The 22,479-nt window shown below is 43.6% G+C and overlaps 1 pseudogene; it reads left to right on the top strand.

Annotated features, from left to right (window-relative positions):
- Positions 1-94: 94 nt before the first annotated feature.
- On the top strand, positions 95-14,438 carry LOC127296113 (ASC1-like protein; annotated as a pseudogene).
- The last annotated feature ends 8,041 nt before the right edge of the window (positions 14,439-22,479 follow it).

The raw sequence follows: 22,479 nt of genomic DNA on the forward strand, positions 1-22,479 counted from the left end.
GTCCAACCTCTCGCGTACGTACGTTCATGGCAATTAAACACCAAGAAAGAAGATTGTACACTACTTGCCCAGTTTAATTCTATCTAGTACCATTTGGATATAATTAAGAACCATCTGGGGTCCTTGGATTTGGATATCTGAGCGCCTCTGCCTGCAAGGCTGCAATGGCGACCCTGGCGGGGCTCTTCATGAGATACTATTCGTCTTCGCTGCTGGTGGACTGGGAGGCAGAGGCCGACCCGGCATACGGTGACTACGCCGTGCTCCCCATCCTCGCTGCCTTCTTCCCTGCCCTGCGCTTCCTCCTCGACCGATTCCTCTTCGAGGTTGTAGAAGGATAGAGAGGGAGAGAGATTGGCGAAATATGTTGGATGTTGTATTGCGCCTCATGGGCGAGTATATATAGAGTACTAGACTTGAAAGCTAAGAAACCTCCTAGGAAGAATATGGAAACAATCCTAATACAATCCCATGTAATCTATAACTACCAAATATACTCTAACACTCCCCCGCAGTCGTAACGGTAGCGACGTGAACAACAGTAGCGTCGTGGATGGTCAGACTGGAGAGAAGCCGAAGGTAGGAACCAACGGGCTGACACTCCCCCGCAGTCATAGCGGGAGCATCATGGATGGAGTTGCGTCGCGGATGCTTGGACTATAGAGGAAGCTGGTGAGGCGCAGGCGAGGTGGTAGCCCTTTATGCCGATGTCGAGGTAGCCGAGAGCGTGGGTGCTGCAACCTTGGTCGAGGGAGCCGCGCGAGGGATTGCCGTGGTCGATGTCGTGGCCGGGTGCCAGTGTCGATGTAGCCGTAGGCGAGGTGGTGTGCGAGGAGAGTGACGGAGACGCGCCGAGGCAGTCGTGGAGATGGTCGATACCGAAGTCGATGTAGTCTGAGCCATCGAGGACGAAGTGCAGCCATAGTTTTGCCAGAACCAGGCGCACGTCGGGGACGAAGGCATACTCTGGTTTTGCCAGAACCGAGTACGCATAGAAGAACTCGGCGGTGACGCGGTCGAGGTAGTCGTAGAGGAGATGCCGATGAAGACGTCGTCGAAGCCGATGAAGACGAGGCGCCGGTCCGAGCTTGCCAGGCCCGGGGACGCGTCGAGGACGAAGGCACGTACCGGTGTTGCCAGTACCGGGCGTGCGGGGGCAGGGAATAGTACAAAGTGCGCGCCATGTCAGAGTAGACTAGCAGAGGAGGTCTCGACGACGGGTGTCGGAGTAGAGGAGCAGGTGGCGTAGTCGGGGAAGAGGCGAGGACGCTGGCGGCAAAGCTGTAGTGTACGAAGACGTAGAAGGCGACTAACCCAGCGGTGACCTGGGGTGGTCATGCTGGACGCCTAGACGGGCGTTGCGGTGGTCGGCGAGCCCAGCGCGACCTGGAGTGATTGGCGAGCCCAGCGGCGACCCGGGGTGGAGGCGCGACGGCGGTACAAGAAGTAGGCGAGGAAGACCCGGCGGCGTGACGAAGACCATGCGCGGACGGAGGCGACCCACGCCGAAGGGGCGGCGCTGTGGTGGCCTCGGACATCGATGCGCGGGGGACGGCGAAGGTGACCGCGTGCAGCGACGCCACGGCCCGAGGGCCAGCGTAGATGCAGGGCGCGAGTCGGTGCAGCGGCGGGAGACCAGCAGCGACGTACATGCCTCGGAAGGCGCGTCGGAGGCCGGTAGTGTGGACCAAAGGCGGCGGCGCTGCGGCCCGAAGGGGTGACGCAGCGACAACCCGATGCTCGATACCACTGTGACTTGCACTCCAATACAGCCAGAGGTGATTATACACTAAGAAATTAACACAAAATGCCATTAAAAGTGTTAGATGTATATATCTGTATATGTAGTTTTTCCATATGTTAGAGGGTTTCCTGCATATTTGCACCTGTATATGTACTATATATTGTGTCCTTTGGCCCCCTAGTAATACAACAAGCATATTGCCCTAACATGGTATCAGAGCAAAAATTGATCCTCTAGTCTGTACGGCTGTCATCCGCTTGTTCCGGCCGTCACTCCTGCGGCCGCCACATCTCTGGCCGCTCCTCGGTTGCCGCCGACCCTTCTCCTCCGGCCCTCCTCCTCCACCTGCCGTCTCCCCGCCCGCCCCGGTCACCGGCCTCCACCTCCCGGCCGCCGTGCTCCGCGCCTGCCCGCTTCCGTGCGTGGCTCGCCACCGGCCCGCCCGCTCTGCCGCCGGCCGCTTGGTCCGTCGCCGGCCCGCTGATGGCGTGTAACTCACACGTTCGTTGGGAACCCCAAGAGGAAGGTATGATGCGCACAGCAGCAAGTTTTCCCTCAGAAAGAAACCAAGGTTTATCGAACCAGGAGGAGCCAAGAAGCACGTTGAAGGTTGATGGCGGCGGGATGTAGTGCGGCGTAACACCAGGGATTCCGGCGCCAACGTGGAACCTGCACAACACAACCAAAGTACTTTGCCCCAACGAAACAGTGAGGTTGTCAATCTCACCGGCTTGCTGTAACAAAGGATTAACCGTATTGTGTGGAAGATGATTGTTTGCAGAAAACAGTAGAACAAGTATTGCAGTAGATTGTATTTCAGTAAAGAGAATTGGACCGGGGTCCACAGTTCACTAGAGGTGTCTCTCCCATAAGATAAACAGCATGTTGGGTGAACAAATTACAGTTGGGCAATTGACAAATAAAGAGGGCATGACCATGCACATACATATCATGATGAGTATAGTGAGATTTAATTGGGCATTACGACAAAGTACATAGACCGCCATCCAACTGCATCTATGCCTAAAAAGTCCACCTTCAGGTTATCATCCGAACCCCCTCCAGTATTAAGTTGCTAACAACAGACAATTGCATTAAGTATTGCGCGTAATGTAACTAGTGACTACATCCTTGAACATAGCACCAATGTTTTATCCCTAGTGGCAACAGCACATCCATAACCTTAGAGGTTCTTGTCACCCCTCCGCAGTTCACGGAGACATGAACCCACTATCGAGCATAAATACTCCCTCTTGGAGTTACTAGCATCAACTTGGCCAGAGCATCTACTAATAACAGAGAGCATGCAAGATCATAAACAACACATAGACATAGCTTTGATAATCAACATAACAAGTATTCTCTATTCATCGGATCCCAACAAACGCAACATATAGAATTACGGATAGATGATCTTGATCATGTTAGGCAGCTCACAAGATCCGACAGTGATAGCACAATGGGGAGAAGACAACCATCTAGCTACTGCTATGGACCCATAGTCCAGGGGTAGACTACTCACACATCACACCGGAGGCGACCATGGCGGCGTAGAGTCCTCCGGGAGAGATGATTCCCCTCTCCGGCAGGTGCCGGAGGCGATCTCTGGATCCCCGAGATGGGATCGGCGGCGGCGGCGTCTGGAAGGTTTTCCGTATCGTGGCTCTCGGTGCGGGGGTTTCGTCACGGAGGCTTTAAGTAGGCGGAAGGGCAAGTCGGGAGGGGGCACGAGGGCCCCACACCACGGGCCGGCGCGGCCAAGGGGGGGGCGCGCCGCCCTAGGGTTTGGGCACCCGTGGCCCCAATTCGTTTCGTATTCGGAATTATGGAACATTCGTGGCAAAATAGGACCCTGGGCGTTGATTTCGTCCAATTCCGAGAATATTTCGTTACTAGGATTTACGAAACCAAAAACAGCAACAAAGAAGCGGCACTTCGGCATCTTGTTAATAGGTTAGTTCCAGAAAATGCACGAATATGACATAAAGTGTGCATAAAACATGTAGATAACATCAATAATGTGGCATGGAACATAAGAAATTATCGATACGTCGGAGACGTATCAGCATCCCCAAGCTTAGTTCTGCTCGTCCCGAGCAGGTAAAACGATAACACAGATAATTTACGGAGTGACATGCCATCATAACCTTGATCATACTATTTGTAAAGCATATGTAGTGAATGCAGCGATCAAAACAATGTATATGACATGAGTAAACAAGTGAATCATAAAGCAAAGACTTTTCATGAATAGCACTTCAAGACAAGCATCAATAAGTCTTACATAAGAGTTAACTCATAAAGCAATAATTCAAAGTAAAAGCATTGAAGCAACACAAAGGAAGATTAAGTTTCAGCGGTTGCTTTCAACTCATAACATGTATATCTCATTGATATTGTCAACATAGAGTAATATAATAAGTGCAATAAGCAAATATGTAGGAATCAATGCACAGTTCACACAAGTGTTTGCTTCTTGAGGTGGAGAGAAATAGGTGAACTGACTCAACATTGAAAGTAAAAGAATGGTCCTCCATAGAGGAAAAGCATCGATTGCTATATTTGTGCTAGAGCTTTGATTTTGAAAACATGAAACAATTTTGTCAACGGTAGTAATAAAGCATATGTATCATGTAAATTATATCTTATAAGTTGCAAGCCTCATGCATAGTGTACTAATAGTGCCCGCACCTTGTCCTAATTAGCTTGGGCTACCGGATCATCACAATGCACATGTTTTAACCAAGTGTCACAAAGGGGTACCTCTATGCCGCCTGTACAAAGGTCTAAGGAGAAAGCTCGCATTGGATTTCTCGCTATTGATTATTCTCAACTTAGACATCCATACCGGGACAACATAGACAACAGATAATGGACTCCTCTTTTATGCATAAGCATGTAACAACAATTAATAATTTTCTCATTTGAGATTGAGGATATATGTCCAAAACTGAAACTTCTACCATGGATCATGGCTTTAGTTAGCGGCCCAATGTTCTTCTCTAACAATATGCATGCTTAACCATAAGGTGGTAGATCTCTCTTACTTCAGACAAGACGGACATGCATAGCAACTCACATGAAATTCAACAAAGAGTAGTTGATGGCGTCCCCAGTGAACATGGTTATCGCACAACAAGCAACTTAATAAGAGATAAAGTGCATAATTACATATTCAATACCACAATAGTTTTTAAGCTATTTGTCCCATGAGTTATATATTGCAAAGGTGAATGATGGAATTTTAAAGGTAGCACTCAAGCAATTTACTTTGGAATGGCGGAAAATACCATGTAGTAGGTAGGTATGGTGGACACAAATGGCATAGTGGTTGGCTCAAGTATTTTGGATGCATGAGAAGTATTCCCTCTCGATACAAGGTTTAGGCTAGCAAGGCTTATTTGAAACAAACACAAGGATGAACCGGTGCAGCAAAACTCACATAAAAGACATATTGAAAACATTATAAGACTCTACACCGTCTTCCTTGTTGTTCAAACTCAATACTAGAAATTATCTAGACCTTAGAGAAACCAAATATGCAAACCAAATTATAGCATGCTCTATGTATTTATTCATTAATGGGTGCAAAGCATATGATGCAAGAGCTTAAACATGAGCACAACAATTGCCAAGTATCACATTACCCAAGACATTAATAGCAATTACTACATGTATCATTTTCCAATTCCAACCATATAACAATTTAACGAAGAAGAAACTTCGCCATGAATACTATGAGTAGAAACTAAGGACATACTTGTCCATATGCTACAGCGGAGCGTGTCTCTCTCCCATAAGGTGAATGCTAGGATCCATTTTATTCAAACAAAACAAAAAACAAAAACAAACCGACGCTCCAAGCAAAGCACATAAGATGTGATAGAATAAAAATATAGTTTCAGGGGAGGAACCTGATAATGTTGTCGATGAAGAAGGGGATGCCTTGGGCATCCCCAAGCTTAGACGCTTGAGTCTTCTTAGAATATGCAGGGGTGAACCACCGGGGCATCCCCAAGCTTAGAGCTTTCACTCTCCTTGATCATGTTGCATCATACTCCTCTCTTGATCCTTGAAAACTTCCTCCACACCGAACTCGAAACAACTCATTAGAGGGTTAGTGCACAATAAAAATTAACATATTCAGAGGTGACACAATCATTCTTAACACTTCTGGACATTGCATAAAGCTACTGGACATTAATGGATCAAAGAAATTCATCCAACATAACAAAAGAGGCAATGCGAAATAAAAGGCAGAATCTGTCAAAACAGAACAGTTCGTATTGACGAATTTTAAAATGGCACCAGACTTGCTCAAATGAAAATGCTCAAATTGAATGAAAGTTGCGTACATATCTGAGGATCATGCACGTAAATTGGCTTAATTTTCTGAGCTACCTACAGGGAGGTGGACCCAGATTCGTGACAGCAAAGAAATCTGGAACTGCGCAGTAATCCAAATCTAGTACTTACTTTTCTATCAAAGACTTTACTTGGCACAACAAAACACTAAACTAAGATAAGGAGAGGTTGCTACAGTAGTAAACAACTTCCAAGACACAAAATAAAAACAAAGTACTGTAGGTAAAAACATGGGTTGTCTCCCATAAGCGCTTTTCTTTAACGCCTTTCAGCTAGGCGCAGAAAGTGTATATCAAGTATTATCAAAGGGTGGTGCATTCTCAGCGGGGTGCGGAGTTTTCTCAACCAGGCATAGTATATTAGATACATAAGTTTTAGCATCTCCCTTTTCATTAGTCTTAGGCGTGCTACTCTCATCAAACAAATTTTCAGGAACAAGCCAAGCATAGTTATTTTCTAGTGCATCATTCATAGCTAAGAGTTTACATGGTATTGGTGCTTTGATCTCCCCTCCATCATTAATATTATTAGTGTACTTTATTCTATCCATATCCATCTTTTCAAAGAGACTAACAAAATTGGTGTAAGAACCAAGCATATTAAATTTAGCAAAGACCTTTCTAGCCTCTCTTGCTATACCACCAAATTCTCTAAGAAGGGTTTCTAAAACAAAATCTTTCTTTTCCCCTTCTTCCATATCACCAAGTGTGAGAAACATGTGTTGGATTATAGGATTGAGATTAACAAATTTAGTTTCCAACATGCGAACTAAAGCAGCAGCAGCAATTTCATAGGTAGGGGCAAGGTCTACCAAGTGTCTATCCTCAAAATCGTCAACGGTACTGACATGGTTGAAAAATTCCTCTATATTATTTCTCCCAATTATAGACCCACGTCCTACCGGTATATCTTTCGTGGTAAAATTAAAAGGAAACATGATGAATCAAGTAAAGTAAATGCAAGTAACTAATTTTTTTGTGTTTTTGATATAGCAAACAAGATAGCAAATAAAGTAAAACTAGCAACTAATTTTTTTGTATTTTGATTTAGTGCAGCAAACAAAGTAGTAAATAAAACTAAGCAAGACAAAAACAAAGTAAAGAGATTGAGAAGTGGAGACTCCCCTTGCAGCGTGTCTTGATCTCCCCGGCAACGGCGCCAGAAAAAGAGCTTGATGGCGTGTAACTCACACGTTCGTTGGGAACCCCAAGAGGAAGGTATGATGCGCACAGCAGCAAGTTTTCCCTCAGAAAGAAACCAAGGTTTATCGAACCAGGAGGAGCCAAGAAGCACGTTGAAGGTTGATGGCGGCGGGATGTAGTGCGGCGCAACACCAGGGATTCCGGCGCCAACGTGGAACCTGCACAACACAACCAAAGTACTTTGCCCCAACGAAACAGTGAGGTTGTCAATCTCACCGGCTTGCTGTAACAAAGGATTAACCGTATTGTGTGGAAGATGATTGTTTGCAGAAAACAGTAGAACAAGTATTGCAGTAGATTGTATTTCAGTAAAGAGAATTGGACCGGGGTCCACAGTTCACTAGAGGTGTCTCTCCCATAAGATAAAAAGCATGTTGGGTGAACAAATTACAGTTGGGCAATTGACAAATAAAGAGGGCATGACCATGCACATACATATCATGATGAGTATAGTGAGATTTAATTAGGCATTACGACAAAGTACATAGACCGCCATCCAACTGCATCTATGCCTAAAAAGTCCACCTTCAGGTTATCATCCGAACCCCCTCCAGTATTAAGTTGCTAACAACAGACAATTGCATTAAGTATTGCGCGTAATGTAACTAGTGCCTACATCCTTGAACATAGCACCAATGTTTTATCCCTAGTGGCAACAGCACATCCATAACCTTAGAGGTTCTTGTCACCCCTCCAGATTCACGGAGACATGAACCCACTATCGAGCATAAATACTCCCTCTTGGAGTTACTAGCATCAACTTGGCCAGAGCATCTACTAATAACGGAGAGCATGCAAGATCATAAACAACACATAGACATAGCTTTGATAATCAACATAACAAGTATTCTCTATTCATCGGATCCCAACAAACGCAACATATAGAATTACAGATAGATGATCTTGATCATGTTAGGCAGCTCACAAGATCCGACAGTGATAGCACAATGGGGAGAAGACAACCATCTAGCTACTGCTATGGACCCATAGTCCAGGGGTAGACTACTCACACATCACACCGGAGGCGACCATGGCGGCGTAGAGTCCTCCGGGAGATGATTCCCCTCTCCGGCAGGGTGCCGGAGGCGATCTCCTGGATCCCCCGAGATGGGATCGGCGGCGGCGGCGTCTCTGGAAGGTTTTCCGTATCGTGGCTCTCGGTACTGGGGGTTTCGTCACGGAGGCTTTAAGTAGGCGGAAGGGCAAGTCAGGAGGGGGCACGAGGGCCCCACACCACAGGCCGGCGCGGCCAAGGGGGGGCCGCGCCGCCCTAGGGTTTGGGCACCCCGTGGCCCCACTTCGTTTCGTCTTCGGACTTCTGGAAGCTTCGTGGCAAAATAGGACCCTGGGCGTTGATTTCGTCCAATTCCGAGAATATTTCGTTACTAGGATTTCTGAAACCAAAACAGCAGAAAACAAAGAATCGGCACTTCGGCATCTTGTTAATAGGTTAGTTCCAGAAAATGCACGAATATGACATAAAGTGTGCATAAAACATGTAGATAACATCAATAATGTGGCATGGAACATAAGAAATTATCGATACGTCGGAGACGTATCACCCGCCCTACCCCGCCGCCGGTTCCCTTCTTCCCCGGCTGGTCTGCTCCCGCCGCCGGCTCCTGTCTCCTACCCGCTCCGCCTCTGTTTCCCGCCGCGACGAGAAACTCTCTCTCGCTCGGGTTGACTTTGATCGGTTTCGTTTCGATCTGATCTGAAAAAAAAACAAAAAAAAAAAACAAAAAAAGAGAGCTATGTCTTCCTCCTCGGGCTATGTTGCGATTCCTCACTGCCCGGTGATTTTCGATGGCGCGAATTATCCTGATTTCACTGCCTTCATGCGCGTCCACATGCGCGGTCTTCGTCTTTGGGGTGTGCTTTCTGGCGAGGTCTCCTCCGCCGCGCCCCGTTGCTCCTACGGTGCCCGTTGCACCGCCGCCCGTTGCCCTTGCCCCTGATGCTACTCAGGCGGATAAGGATGCAGCCAAGAGTGCCGATGATATTGCTCTGGCTGATTATGACCGGAAGGTCCAGGACCACTCTACTGCCGTTGCGACTTACCGGCTGGATCTGACTGACTACACTCAGTGGATCGATGAGGATGCTCGTGATGCTGCTGTTCTCACCTCCAGTGTTCTGCCTCAGTAAGCTGCTGAGTTCATGGGTCTTCCCACTGCTGTTGCTCAGTGGGCTTTTCTTCGTCAGCGCTATCAGCCGTCTGGGGATGCTCTTTACCTGTCCGTGGTCCGCCAGGAGCATGCCCTTCAGCAGGGTGATTCTACCATTGATGAGTTCTACACTCAGAGTGCTGCTATTTGGCGTCAGCTTGATTCTCTTCGTACAGCTGTGTGTGCCACCTGTCCCTGCTGTCTGACTGTCGCGCGGATCTGGAGTTTCAGCGTGTTTTTGAGTTCTTGTCACGGCTCCGTAAGGAGTTTGAGCCGCGCCGTGCACAGCTGCTTGTCCGTGGTCGTGTTCCACTCTCTGAGGTTCTGGTTGAGCTTCGTGCTGAGGAGACTCGTCTTCGTGGTGCTGGTCATCTTGAGGTTCCCTCTGTACTTGTTGCTCGTGGCCCTCCTGTGCCGTCTGCTCGTGAACCTCCTACGCCGTCGGCTTCGTTGCGGTCTCCAACATCGCCGATACTCTCTACTCCTCCAGTCACGGGCCAGAGTCAGCTTCAGCAGCCTCGTGGTACGATAACACCTCCCTGCATCTACTGTGGCAGGTCTGGCCACACTGTCTCTAGATGCTGGCAGAGGGATCCCAACTTACGTCAGCGACACTATACTCGTCGGCAGGGTGGTTCTTTAGGATCTTCTGCTGTTGCGCTATCTGATCAAGACATTATCCGTGGTCTTCGTGGTTTACTCGCTGCTACAGGCTCTTCTTCGACGGGTAATGCTGGTTCTGTGCCTGGCTCTTCTGGCACCGCGCGACCACCACCTTCTACACAGTCAGGTATGTCATCCCCGTGGTATCTGGATTTTGGAGCTTCTTTTCATATGACTTCTGCGTCTTCTATTCTCTCTGCTCTTCGCTCTCTTGTTTCTCATGTCCATGTTATCACGGCTAATGGTACCTCTCTTCCTGTTTCCAGTCGAGGCACCCTTTCTACTTCTTCTTTCTCTGTTCCTGATGTTTCTCATGTTCCTAGTCTTAAGATGAACCTGTTTTCTGCTAGTCAACTTACTGATTCTGGTTGTCGCGTCATTCTTGACGCTGATTCTTGTGCTGTCGAGGACTGCCGTACACGGGCCCTGGTTGGAGCTGGCCCTCGCAGCCTTGAGTCCCCGGGGCTCTGGGAGTTAGACTGGCTTCGCGTTCCTCCTGCTGACACTTCATCTGCCAGTTCTCCTGCGATTCTTGCCACATCCTTTGGATCTTTTCAGCAGTGGCATCATCGGCTGGGTCACCTCTGTGGCTCCCGTTTATCGTCATTAGTTCATAGTGGTCTTCTGGGGTCTGTCTCAGGAGACGTGTCTTCACATTCGTGTCAGGGTAGTAGGTTAGGCAAACAGATTCAGCTTCCCTATCCTACTAGTGTGTCTGTATCTCAGCGACCTTTTGATTTAGTTCATTCAGATGTTTGGGGTCCGGCTCCCTTTCCTTCGAAAGGGGGTCATCCATACTATATTTTTTTATTGATGATTTTTCGCGGTACACCTGGTTGTTTCTTATGCACTATCGCAGTGAGGTGCTCTCTATTTATCAGCGCTTTGCAGCCATGGTTTGTACTCGGTATTCCACACCTATTCGTGTGTTTCGTGCTGATTCTGCAGGAGAGTATATCTCCCAGCACCTGCGTGGTGTTCTTGCTGAGCAGGGCACCCTTGCTCAGTTCTCGTGTCCCGGCGCCCATGCTCAAAATGGTGTCGCCGAGCGTAAGCATCGTCATATTCTTGAGACTACCCGTGCTATGATGATTGCTTCCTCTATTCCGCTGCACTTCTGGGCTGAGGCTATCGCTACATCGACTTACCTCATTAACATTCAACCTTCTGCTGCCCTTCAAGGTGGCATTCCTCTCGAGCGTCTTTCTGGTCGCTCTCCCGATTACTCGACTCTTCGTTTATTTGGTTGCGTTTGCTATGTCCTCCCTCCTCGTGAACGCACCAAGCTGACCGCTCAGTCTGTTGAGTGTGTTTTTCTCGGATACAGTGATGAGCATAAGGGCTATCGCTGTTGGGACCCTGTTGGTCGTCGGATGCGCATCTCTCGTGACGTCACGTTTGATGAGACGCGTCCCTTTTATCCTCGCCCCACCTCGGGTACTTACCCGGTGGATGATATCTTTTTTCTTCTTTTTCCGGATGCACCCCCTGCTGTCCCTTCTCCTCCTCCTCCTCCTAGTTCTGATGCGCCTCCTTCGGCTTCGGCGCCATCCTCTCCTCCGTCTAGTTCCCCTAGTACTCCTTGTTCTCCGGCTTCGGATCCTTCCGATGCTGTCCCTTCTTCCTCTTCTTCAGATGAGTTGTCTTCTGCCGATGAGCTCCCTCCTTCACGGCCTGTTCGTCAGTGTCATGCTCCAGCCTGTTACTCTCCTAGTCAGTATGGTCTCTCTGTCGTTTCTGAGCCGATTTCTTATCGGGATGCCGAGCGTCATCCTGAATCGCAGCTTGCCATGGCTGAGGAGATAGCTGCGCTTGAGCGCACCGGCACCTGGGATCTTGTTTCTCCCCCTACTGGTGTTCGTCCTATCACGTGTAAGTGGGTCTATAAAATTAAGACCCGCTCTGATGGATCTCTTGAGCGCTATAAAGCGCGTCTTGTGGCTCGTGGCTTTCAGCAGGAGCACGGCCATGACTATGATGAGATTTTTTCCCCTGTGGCTCATATGATCACTGTGCGTACTCTTCTTGCTGTCGCTTCTGTTCGACGCTGGTCTGTGTCCCAGCTTGATGTTCAGAACGCTTTTCTTAATGGCGAGTTGAGTGAGGAGGTTTACATGCAGCGTCCTCCTGGGTATTCTGTTCCCGATGGGATGGTTTGTCGTCTTCGACGTTCTCTCTATGGTCTGAAACAGGCCCCTCGTGCCTGGTTTGAGCGTTTCGCCTCTGTGGTGACTGCTGCTGGTTTCTCTCCTACTTTTCATGATCCAGCACTTTTCGTTCACACTTATTCTTGTGGACGCACTCTTCTTCTTCTTCTTCTTCTTCTTCTTCTTCTTCTTCTTCTTCTTCTCTATGTTGATGATATGATCATTACTGGTGATGATCCTAAGTATATTACCTTTGTCAAGGCTCGTCTTCGAGATCAGTTTCTTATGACTGATCTTGGTCCTCTTCGCTATTTTCTTGGCATTGAGGTTTCTTCCACTTCTGATGGCTTTTCTATCTCTCACGAAAAGTATATTCAGGATCTTCTTGCCCGTGCTGCTCTTGGGGATGAGCGCACGGTTGATACTCCTATGGAGCTTAATGTTAAACTTCGTCCTACTGATGGTGATCCTCTTCCCGATCCCACTTGTTATCGTCATCTTGTTGGGAGTCTTGTTTATCTTGCTGTCACTCGTCCTGATATTTCTTATCCTGTTCATATTCTGAGTCAGTTTGTCTCAGCTCCTACCACTGTTCACTACAGTCATCTCCTCTGTGTTCTTCGTTATCTTCGTGGCACGATCACTCATCGCCTTTTCTTTCCTCGTTCCAGCTCTCTCCAGCTCCAGTGCTACTCGGATGCTACGTGGGCGAGTGATCCTACGGATCGTCGTTCACTTTCTGCTTACTGTGTGTTTCTTGGTGGTTCGCTTGTTGCTTGGAAGACGAAGAAACAGGTCGCGGTTTCCTGTTGGAGTGTTGAGGCTGAGCTGCGGGCTATGTCTTTGTTGATTGCTGAGGTGACCTGGTTACGGTGGTTGCTTGCAGATTTTGGGATCTCTGTTACGACACCCACTCCACTTTTGTCTGACAGTACATGTGCTATCAGTATTGCACGTGATCTGGTCAAGCATGAGCTGACCAAGTATATTGATGTTGATGCTTTTTATACACGTGCTCAGGTGCAGGATGAGGTTGTTGCGGTTCATTATGTGCCTTCAGATTTGCAGTTGGCGGATTTCTTTACAAAGGCACAGACTCGAGCGCAGCATGACTTCTTACTCTCCAAACTCAGTGTTGTGGATCCACCATGAGTTTGAGAGGGGGTGTTAGATGTATATATCTGTATATTGTAGTTTCCCCATATGTTAAAGGGCTTCCTGCATATTTGCACATGTACATGTACTATATATTGTGGCCTTTGACCCCCTGGTAATACAACAAACATATTGCCCTAACGAAAAGTTTATGAATATGTTCAGCCAACATTAAATTTAATTGGTGATAGTCACATCCAAAGAGAAGTCTTAAGGGAATCCAAGTATTACTTTACTTCGCATTGTCTACTGCATGAAGAGAGAAACTGATTTGAGCCAGAACATACTAGTTTTGTACCGTGTACTTTTCTAATTGACTTGCTAGGTAGTTAGTCGGTGTTATAATTTCTATGCTGTCATATTACGAGAGTGAATCACGAGCAAAAAATTACTTCAAGACTGTGGTGGTTCACGTATTTTCAACGATATTCTCTATTATGTAGTGTTCATGCCATTCCAGTACCTATACATGCATATATTATAGTCCTTTCATCCCACTGTATTGAAGGAATTAGCAAGAAGGCTTATATTTGGAAAAGGATATGGAAATCTTACTGAGACAGATGAAAGGATAAAAAAATCGATAAGTTTAAAGAGTCGGCATGGAAATTTGTTTATTATCTTTCTGCAGAATTGCTTACAATATCTGCTACATACAATGAGCCATGGTTTACATGTACCAGATGCTTCTGGGTAGGGCCTGGCGATCTGTTATGGCCTGATCAAAAGATAAAGTAAGAGAGAGACAATACCTCCCCTTTTCCTCATTATTGCCAATTTCCTTTTACCCAAGAGTCATCCATATTGCTTTTTTTTTTTTTTTTTTTTTTTTTCTCCCAGACTGAAGCTTAAGGTTGTACACATGTATGCCACCGGATTTAACATATATTCAATCTTTGCTCTTTTGTTCTGGGAAACGAGACCCAAGGACTTCGGAATCATGATGATTAATCCGATGATCTCATGTATTATTTCAGTTATGAAGTACTTATGATCCTGGATAAAGAAAGACAACAAATATACAGATACTATGCTGTCAACTGTCTCCTGTCGTCGCTTCTACTCTTACACATATATTGGTCAATACTGATTTACCGGATGCTACGCAAACAAATCCAATCGGGAGGATGTGTTGGTGACGATGTACGATCCGGTCAGTGATTCTTTTCTTGCAAATTCTCTTGTTTGTTATATTATTTTTTCTCTTTCAGTAGCATATTCTTATTGATTTGTCATACGTACCCCTGCTGTCAAACTAGTGACAGTGTTTGTTAAATACATTGTAACATTGGTACATCTAACCACAGTTCTATTTCCGAGTCTGCCTATTTCGGCAGTCTATACAATCTATCTATCTATTATATACTAAAAGCAAAATAAGGGTGTTTTTCGAGCCATCAGGTTAATCCACATATGTTAATAAAATATAAACCAATGATATTAATCTTAACGTCTCAGATTAAAAGATAATAAGTGTTACGTACAACAACATACGTGTAAAAAACAAACTTATGACACGTAACGCATCGTGAGTCATATAGTTTTGTTTCACGTCACGGACGTTACAGTAGCGATTTGCTTCCATTTGAAAAATAGGAAGCCATCACGAAAAAAGAAAGAGAGATGCTTTTATAGATAGGTGCCAAATCACGTGAAGGACACCTAAAGCTGTACGTCATGTATAGATATGGAAATCAGGGGCAGATTCTTTTTTCTTCCTTAAATAGTACTGTTAATCATTCCAAAGGAGTTAGATTTGTGCGCGGGTCAGTCGTAAGCACATGCTACATTATATATGGAATATACGTAACCAAAACTATACTACTTAACTGTATTATTTATTGAACTATAAAAATAGTGAGACATTCAAGTGTATCCAAATTTTCTAACCGTATTTTAATGTTTCCACTCTTATTTTTTATGATCCACTTCCAGATGTATCTATAAACAAAATGCATATTTATACTTTCGTATTTAGATAACATGGAGCAACTTATTTTTAAATGGAGAGAGTACGTAAAAAAAGTAAAGACAAAAAGATCAAAAAAAAGAATCTCATATTAGAGACACCACATTAAGCAATGTCATCCAAGTTCTTTAATATTTGGATCTAAATTATATGGTTAGGATTTAGTAAGAGGTTATTTAGATTTACTCCATTTTCTCATGCAATATGTCTTAGAATTTGCTATATTTTAATGTATCTAAACACTAAATATTATCTAGAGACGGAGAGAGTACTAAAATTAACCGTATCAAACGAAAAATAAATACACGTAAACAATTTCAGCACGACAGATCATGCAACATAATCCAATTTTCCAGTCCATATATCATGTGAAAACTGAGTGCCATCTCATTCACACATGATTCATTATACACACGCATTACAATGGTTTCTTCCGTAGATGCGGCAAATAAAAGCTATCTAAGATTACTTGCGTTAACCTGAGTATGACCCGAGGTCAGATCAAACCACATGAGCAGCACTAACCTGATCGAGCATCACTCCTAGGACTTTATCTTCAGCGGATCACCGAGCGGCCGCACGTCGCCATCTTCTCGCCATCGCCAGCCAATGCGCCAACTATGGTTAATAAAGGCGATTAAATCTTTTTATTCTAAAATATTTAATGTGTATTGGTTTTGTAATATTATATTAGCAGTTTTCTCTAGATTTAAGCAAGTCATGTCCGTGTGCCGATTATACGAACACAAAGAATGGATATTGATGGATATGGCACGAACATCGATAGTTGAGCCAAAAATACGTAGAAACTTATCTAAAATATACATAAAAACTCAAAACAATTCATTTGAGTAAATTAATTATATAATAGGTTAGGTAGTTTTAATAATTATATAACATTACTTCTATAAAGTTAAAACATATAAAAAAGGTAAACCAATAGATGTATAGCTTTTAAAGATGTTGCCCTCGCATTTGCGAGGGCCACCTTGCTAGTTATATACATAAGGGTGTTTTTCGAGCCATCAGGTTAATCCACATATGCTAATAAATTATAAACCAATGATATTAATCTTAACATCTCAGATTAAAAGATAATAAGTGTTACGTACAACAACATACGTGTACAAAAACAAACTTATGACACGTAACGTATCGTGAGTCATATAGTTTTGTTTCACGTCACGGATGTTACAGTAGCGATTTGCTTCCATTTGAAAAATAGGAAGCCATCACGAAAAAAGAAAGAGAGATGCTTTTATAGATAGGTGCCAAATCACGTGAAGGACACCTAAAGCTGTACGTCATGTATAGATATGGAACGTAACCAAAACTATACTACTTAACTGTATTATTTATTGAACTATAAAAATAGTGAGATATTCAAGTGTATCCAAATTTCCTAACCGCATTTTAATGTTTCCACTCTTATTTTTTATGATCCACTTCCAGATGTATCTATAAATAAAATGCATATTTATACTTTCGTATTTAGATAACATGGAGCAACTTATTTTTAAATGGAGAGAGTACGTAAAAAAAGTAAAGACAAAAAGATCAAAAAAAGAATCTCATATTAGAGACACCACGTTAAGCAATGTCATCCAAGTTCTTTAATATTTGGATCTAAATTATATGGTTAGGATTTAGTAAGAGGTTATTTAGATTTACTCCATTTTCTCATGCAATATGTCTTAGAATTTGCTATATTTTAATGTATCTAAACACTAAATATTATCTAGAGACGGAGAGAGTACTAAAATTAACCGTATCAAACGAAAAATAAATACACGTAAACAATTTCAGCACGACAGATCATGCAACATAATCCAATTTTCCAGTCCATATATCATGTGAAAACTGAGTGCCATCTCATTTACACATTGATTCATTATACACACGCATTACAATGGTTTCTTCCGTAGATGCGACAAATAAAAGCTATCTAAGATTACTTGCGTTAACCTGAGTATGATTGAGGTCAGATCAAACCACATGAGCAGCACTAACCTGATCGAGCATCACTCCTAGGACTTTATCTTCAGCGGATCACCGAGCGGCCGCACGTCGCCATCTTCTCGCCATCGCCAGCCAATGCGCCAACTATGGTTAATAAAGGCGATTAAATCTTTTTATTTTAAAATATTTAATGTGTATTGGTTTTGTAATATTATATTAGCAGTTTTCTCTAGATTTAAGCAAGTCATGTCTGTGTGCCGATTATACGAACACAAAGAATGGATATTGATGGATATGGCACGAACATCGATAGTTGAGCCAAAAATACGTAGAAACTAATCTAAAAAATACATAAAAACTCAAAACAATTCATTTTAGTAAATTAATTATATAATAGGTTAGGTAGTTTTAATAATTATATAACATTACTTCTATAAAGTTAAAACATATAAAAAAGGTAAACCAATAGATGTATAGCTTTTAAAGATGTTGCCCTCGCATTTGAGGGCCACCTTGCTAGTTTTAACTAATACCATGACACTTATTATGGATCAGAGAGAGTACTTTATTTTGCAGGCATTATTTCCATCAAGCCATAGCTAATGTGCACTTGCTTGTTTCTTGTCAGTTTTCCTCCAATGACAAGGCAGCAGAGATTTCCAAGTTCTTTGCTACCCGCACAGTGCCACAATTTGAGAGGACGTTGAAGCAGAGCCTTGAAGTCGGGCGGATCAATGCGAGATGGGTCAAGGGCATCAAAAGTGAGCCTGGGCTTGCACAAACGGTGCGTGAGCTGCTGGGCAAGCCCTGATGTGCTGCTGCTAGAGTGTTATATTTCTGATAGGCAACTTCATGAGAAAAACTTGGAAGCTGCTTGTAGGTGTTGCTGTTGTGGTTGGCAATAAGAATGCATTCGAAAATGTTGCTTGCCATGTTCTTTAATTGTAGTAGTGGTGACTGGTGAGCCATCGAGTACCAATTTTTAGCCTAAGCATTCTAGGGCAAACAGATTGGGTAGAATATGAGAATGTTGAGGACGAGCTGGTTAGCACAACATTTTGGAAAAATCCAGGCACCAAAATTGCTTGAATCCTGTGTTATTGCCGCAGCCTCTCTGATGTATCGTTTGGTTGATCAATGTATGAGGTTATCCTAACATAATGCTATTGACCTCCATCAGTAACAATGTCTCTTCATAAATATTGAGAGTCTTGGAGTCATATTAATATTTGAGGAAGAGCTCTTTTTTATGTGGTTTGTGCTTAATGATGGTCCAACATGGTACTAATCCCAAAAAATGAAACAAGTGGTATTATTTTGTGCTTCTAGTTCATGTTAGGAATGATTACTATGTCGCCAGTATGTTGTTGAAACCCACGGTTGCTCTATATCAGATGGTTAGCACTCCAAACATCTGCTCAGAAAGAGATCCTTGATTAGCTACTTGATACCCCTAGTTAATCAATGAAGAAATTTCACGTGGTCAATCACGTAGGTTCAGCATGCATAGATACCGTTAAAGGCACCAAGAAAGAACACCATTAAGCTTGAAGCCATACACGTTGGCTAGTGCAAGAAGCTTGACATGGTACGGTATCAGAGCCCAGGGTCTTGAGTTCGAGTCCTGCCTTTCGCAATTTATGCTAAAATTTTTGTTGCTCCCTCGAAGTCCATGTATATGCCTCTTGAGCTATACCTCTGAGTCTTTCCACGTGTTGACTTGTCTCCCGTCACACCGATTCTTTCGCAATTTAATTTTTTTTGAACCTTTAATATTTTTTGGGTTTTTAAAATAGTTTTTAAAAAATTAAAACTTATACTTTCTCTAATTTTTCATAAATATGAATTTTAAATGTATTTTATTTTACATTTTTCTTAAATTTTTCAAAAAATAGATCTTTTGGAAATTTTCAATTTCCATTGAATTTTCTGGCTGAAGAGGGTTGATATAATACTAATATTAATAAGAACTATAGTAGCATAAGGGTAGCTCAAGTAAGTAGAACACAGAAGTTAAGCATGTTTGGGTTGGAGCAATTTGAGGATCGGTGACCTAGTTGCATCCATGTCTCTGACTTTAATTTGGCTTGGTTTCAAGAATATCAAGAGATATCGTTCATGTTTTATAGTCGTCGAGCAAACACCTTTATGTGGACTAGTGGAATCTATCCCACCTTCTGTCAACCCGACACACCCACTTCCTGGAAGTTCAATCCATTTTTTAGGATGTTCATATTTTTTTTTTGAAATTTCGCTTCATTTTTGGGAAGTTAACTTCACTTTTTGGAACTGCACTTCATTTTTTCGGAAGTTCACTTCATTTTCTGAAAGTTATGTCCATATTTTCAAAGTTTACTTTATTTTTTTCTTGTAAGTTCACTTTTTTTTAAAGTTCAGCGATTTTTTTGTGAAGTTCACTTCATTTTTTTGAAGTTCAGTACATGTTTGAAAGTTCACTTTTTTTTGGAAGTTCACCTTTTTTTTTTCAAAAGTTTCACATCATTTTTAGGATCATACACATTGTTTAGATCACAAACACATTTTAGAATCTTTTCCCAGTTTTGAACTTCTAGTTTTAAAAGTAAGTTTTATAAATTTCTAAAAAATATTTTTTTTGAATATTCTTTTTAATTTTTCTAGATTCTTTTTTTATTTTTAAAATTAATTTTTTTTTGAATGTTACATTTTTTATATGTATTCTTTTATAATTTTTGAACCTTTAATGTTTTTCTTGAATAGTTCTTTTAAAAACCTAAAAACATACAAATTTCTCGATTTTTTCTTAAAATAATATTTTTACATTTTTTCATTTTTCTAATTTTTTTTGCAATTTTGAATGTCCTTTGAATTTTCTGGCTTAAGAGGATTGATATAATACTAACATTAATAAAACTATAGTAGCATAAGAGTAGCTCAATTAAGTAGAAATCAGAGGTCAAGCGTGTTTGGGTTGGAGTAATTTGAGGATTAGTGACCTAATGTGAAGTCATCATTTCATTGACCCCACCCCACGTCCCGATTACCACCCCATCCCATCTCCGGCGGGACCTAATTAAACACCCACATTTCAAGAGAGGAGGACTACTGCGGAGCCTCTGTGCAGCTGTATCACCCGTCGAGCGGGCCCTACATCACAAGATTTCGAAGGGGATTATGTGACTTCGCCTTTCCTGACTTTGGTTCATTGCCAGCCAGGTCCCGCACCCTGTGCGAGCCAGATTCAGTGATTCAAAGTCAGGGAAATGTTAGAGAGACAGGGTCAAAGAATATTTTCCCCAAGATGTGTTCACAAGCTGAGAGTTTCGAGAGAGGAGGACTACTGCGGAGCCTATGTGCAGCTGTATCATCCGACAAGCGGGCCCTACATCACAAGATTTCGAAGGGGATTCTCTAACTTCGCCTTTCTTGACTTTGGTTCACTACCAGCCGGGTCCCGCACCCGGTGCGACCCACATTAGAGAGGCAGTGTCAAAGAATATTTTCCCCAAGATTTGGGTTCACTGAGATTGGACTCTGCCTATATATTATATTGCACCGCTACAACCAGAAACTATATGTGACATTGCTCACCGGCGCCGGCGTAGATCAGCACCACAACTGTAGCTTTCACCGAGGAGAGAAGACAAGGCCGGTGAGATGGCGAGTCCTCGCCGGACCTGCTAGCCATCGACAGCATAGCGACTCCGGCTACTCAAAGGTACATATACTACTACTCGTGCAACCGCCACCGAGCCAAAGAACTAGCTAGATTACAACATTCACCACCAATTTCTCTTGCGATGGCTTACTCATGATGGCATTAAACTTTTGGTTTGCAAGATTCAAAATAAAGTCGATGGTTATATTTTGAAAAAAGTCAATGGTTACAATAGTTAAGAAAATATATACTACTACGGTGTACGTACTACTATGAGTAGATGAAATGGGTCTAGCTTGGAGTCGTCTCATTTTGACTTTTGTGTATGTACTGGGTCATATGAGTAGATGTGCTAAACTATGTACTACTACGTATCAACTTTTCCTGTTTTTTCACTCCCCAACGCCTCATCCCTGATGGTGCACATGAGACATATTAAGTATTGTGTACTGTATATGAATTTGGTATTATGAATGCTCATACTTTATAATTTTGAATACAGTTCATCAAACATCATCTGCACAAGATTTATTTGGAAAGAAGCGCAGACGACGCATTGTTGCTGGCTGGCCGCACAAGATAGACGAATCTCTGGATGAGTGAATTATTAGACTTCGGTGACAGTGTGATACGTCTCCAACATATCGATAATTTCTTATGTTCCATGCCACTTTATTGATGATACCTACATGTTTTATGCATACTTTATGTCATATTTATGCATTTTCCGGCACTAACCTATTAACGAGATGCCGAAGAGCCAGTTGCTGTTTTCTGCTGTTTTTGGTTTCAGAAATCCTAGTAAGGAAATATTCTCGGAATTGGACGAAATCAACGCCCAGGGGCCTATTTTTCCACGAAGCTTCCAGAAGTCCGAAGAGGAGACGAAGTGGGGCCACGGGGCGCCGCCACAGTAGGGCGGCGCGGCCTACAGGGGGCCCGCGCGGCCCTATTGTGTGGGGCCCCCGTGACGCCTCTTGACCTGCCCTTCCGCCTACTTAAAGCCTTCGTCGCGAAACCCCCAGTACCGAGAGCCACGATACGGAAAACCTTCCAGAGACGCCGCCGCCACCAATCCCATCTCGGGGGATTCAGGAGATCGCCTCCGGCACCCTGCCGGAGAGGGGAATCATCTCCCGGAGGACTCTTCACCGCCATGGTCGCCTCCAGAGTGATGAGTGAGTAGTTCACCCCTGGACTATGGGTCCATAGCAGTAGCTAGATGGTCGTCTTCTCCTAATTGTGCTTCATTGTCGGATCTTGTGAGCTGCCTAACATGATCAAGATCATCTATCTGTAATGCTATATGTTGCGTTTGTTGGGATCCGATGAATAGAGAATACTATGCTATGTTGATTATCAATCTATTATCTATGTGTTGTTTATGATCTTGCATGCTCTCCGTTACTAGTAGAGGCTCTGGCCAAGTTTTTTACTTTTAACTCCAAGAGGGAGTATTTATGCTCGATA

Source organism: Lolium perenne, chromosome 4 (assembly GCF_019359855.2).
Source record: "Lolium perenne isolate Kyuss_39 chromosome 4, Kyuss_2.0, whole genome shotgun sequence".
Taxonomy (NCBI): Eukaryota; Viridiplantae; Streptophyta; class Magnoliopsida; order Poales; family Poaceae; genus Lolium; species Lolium perenne.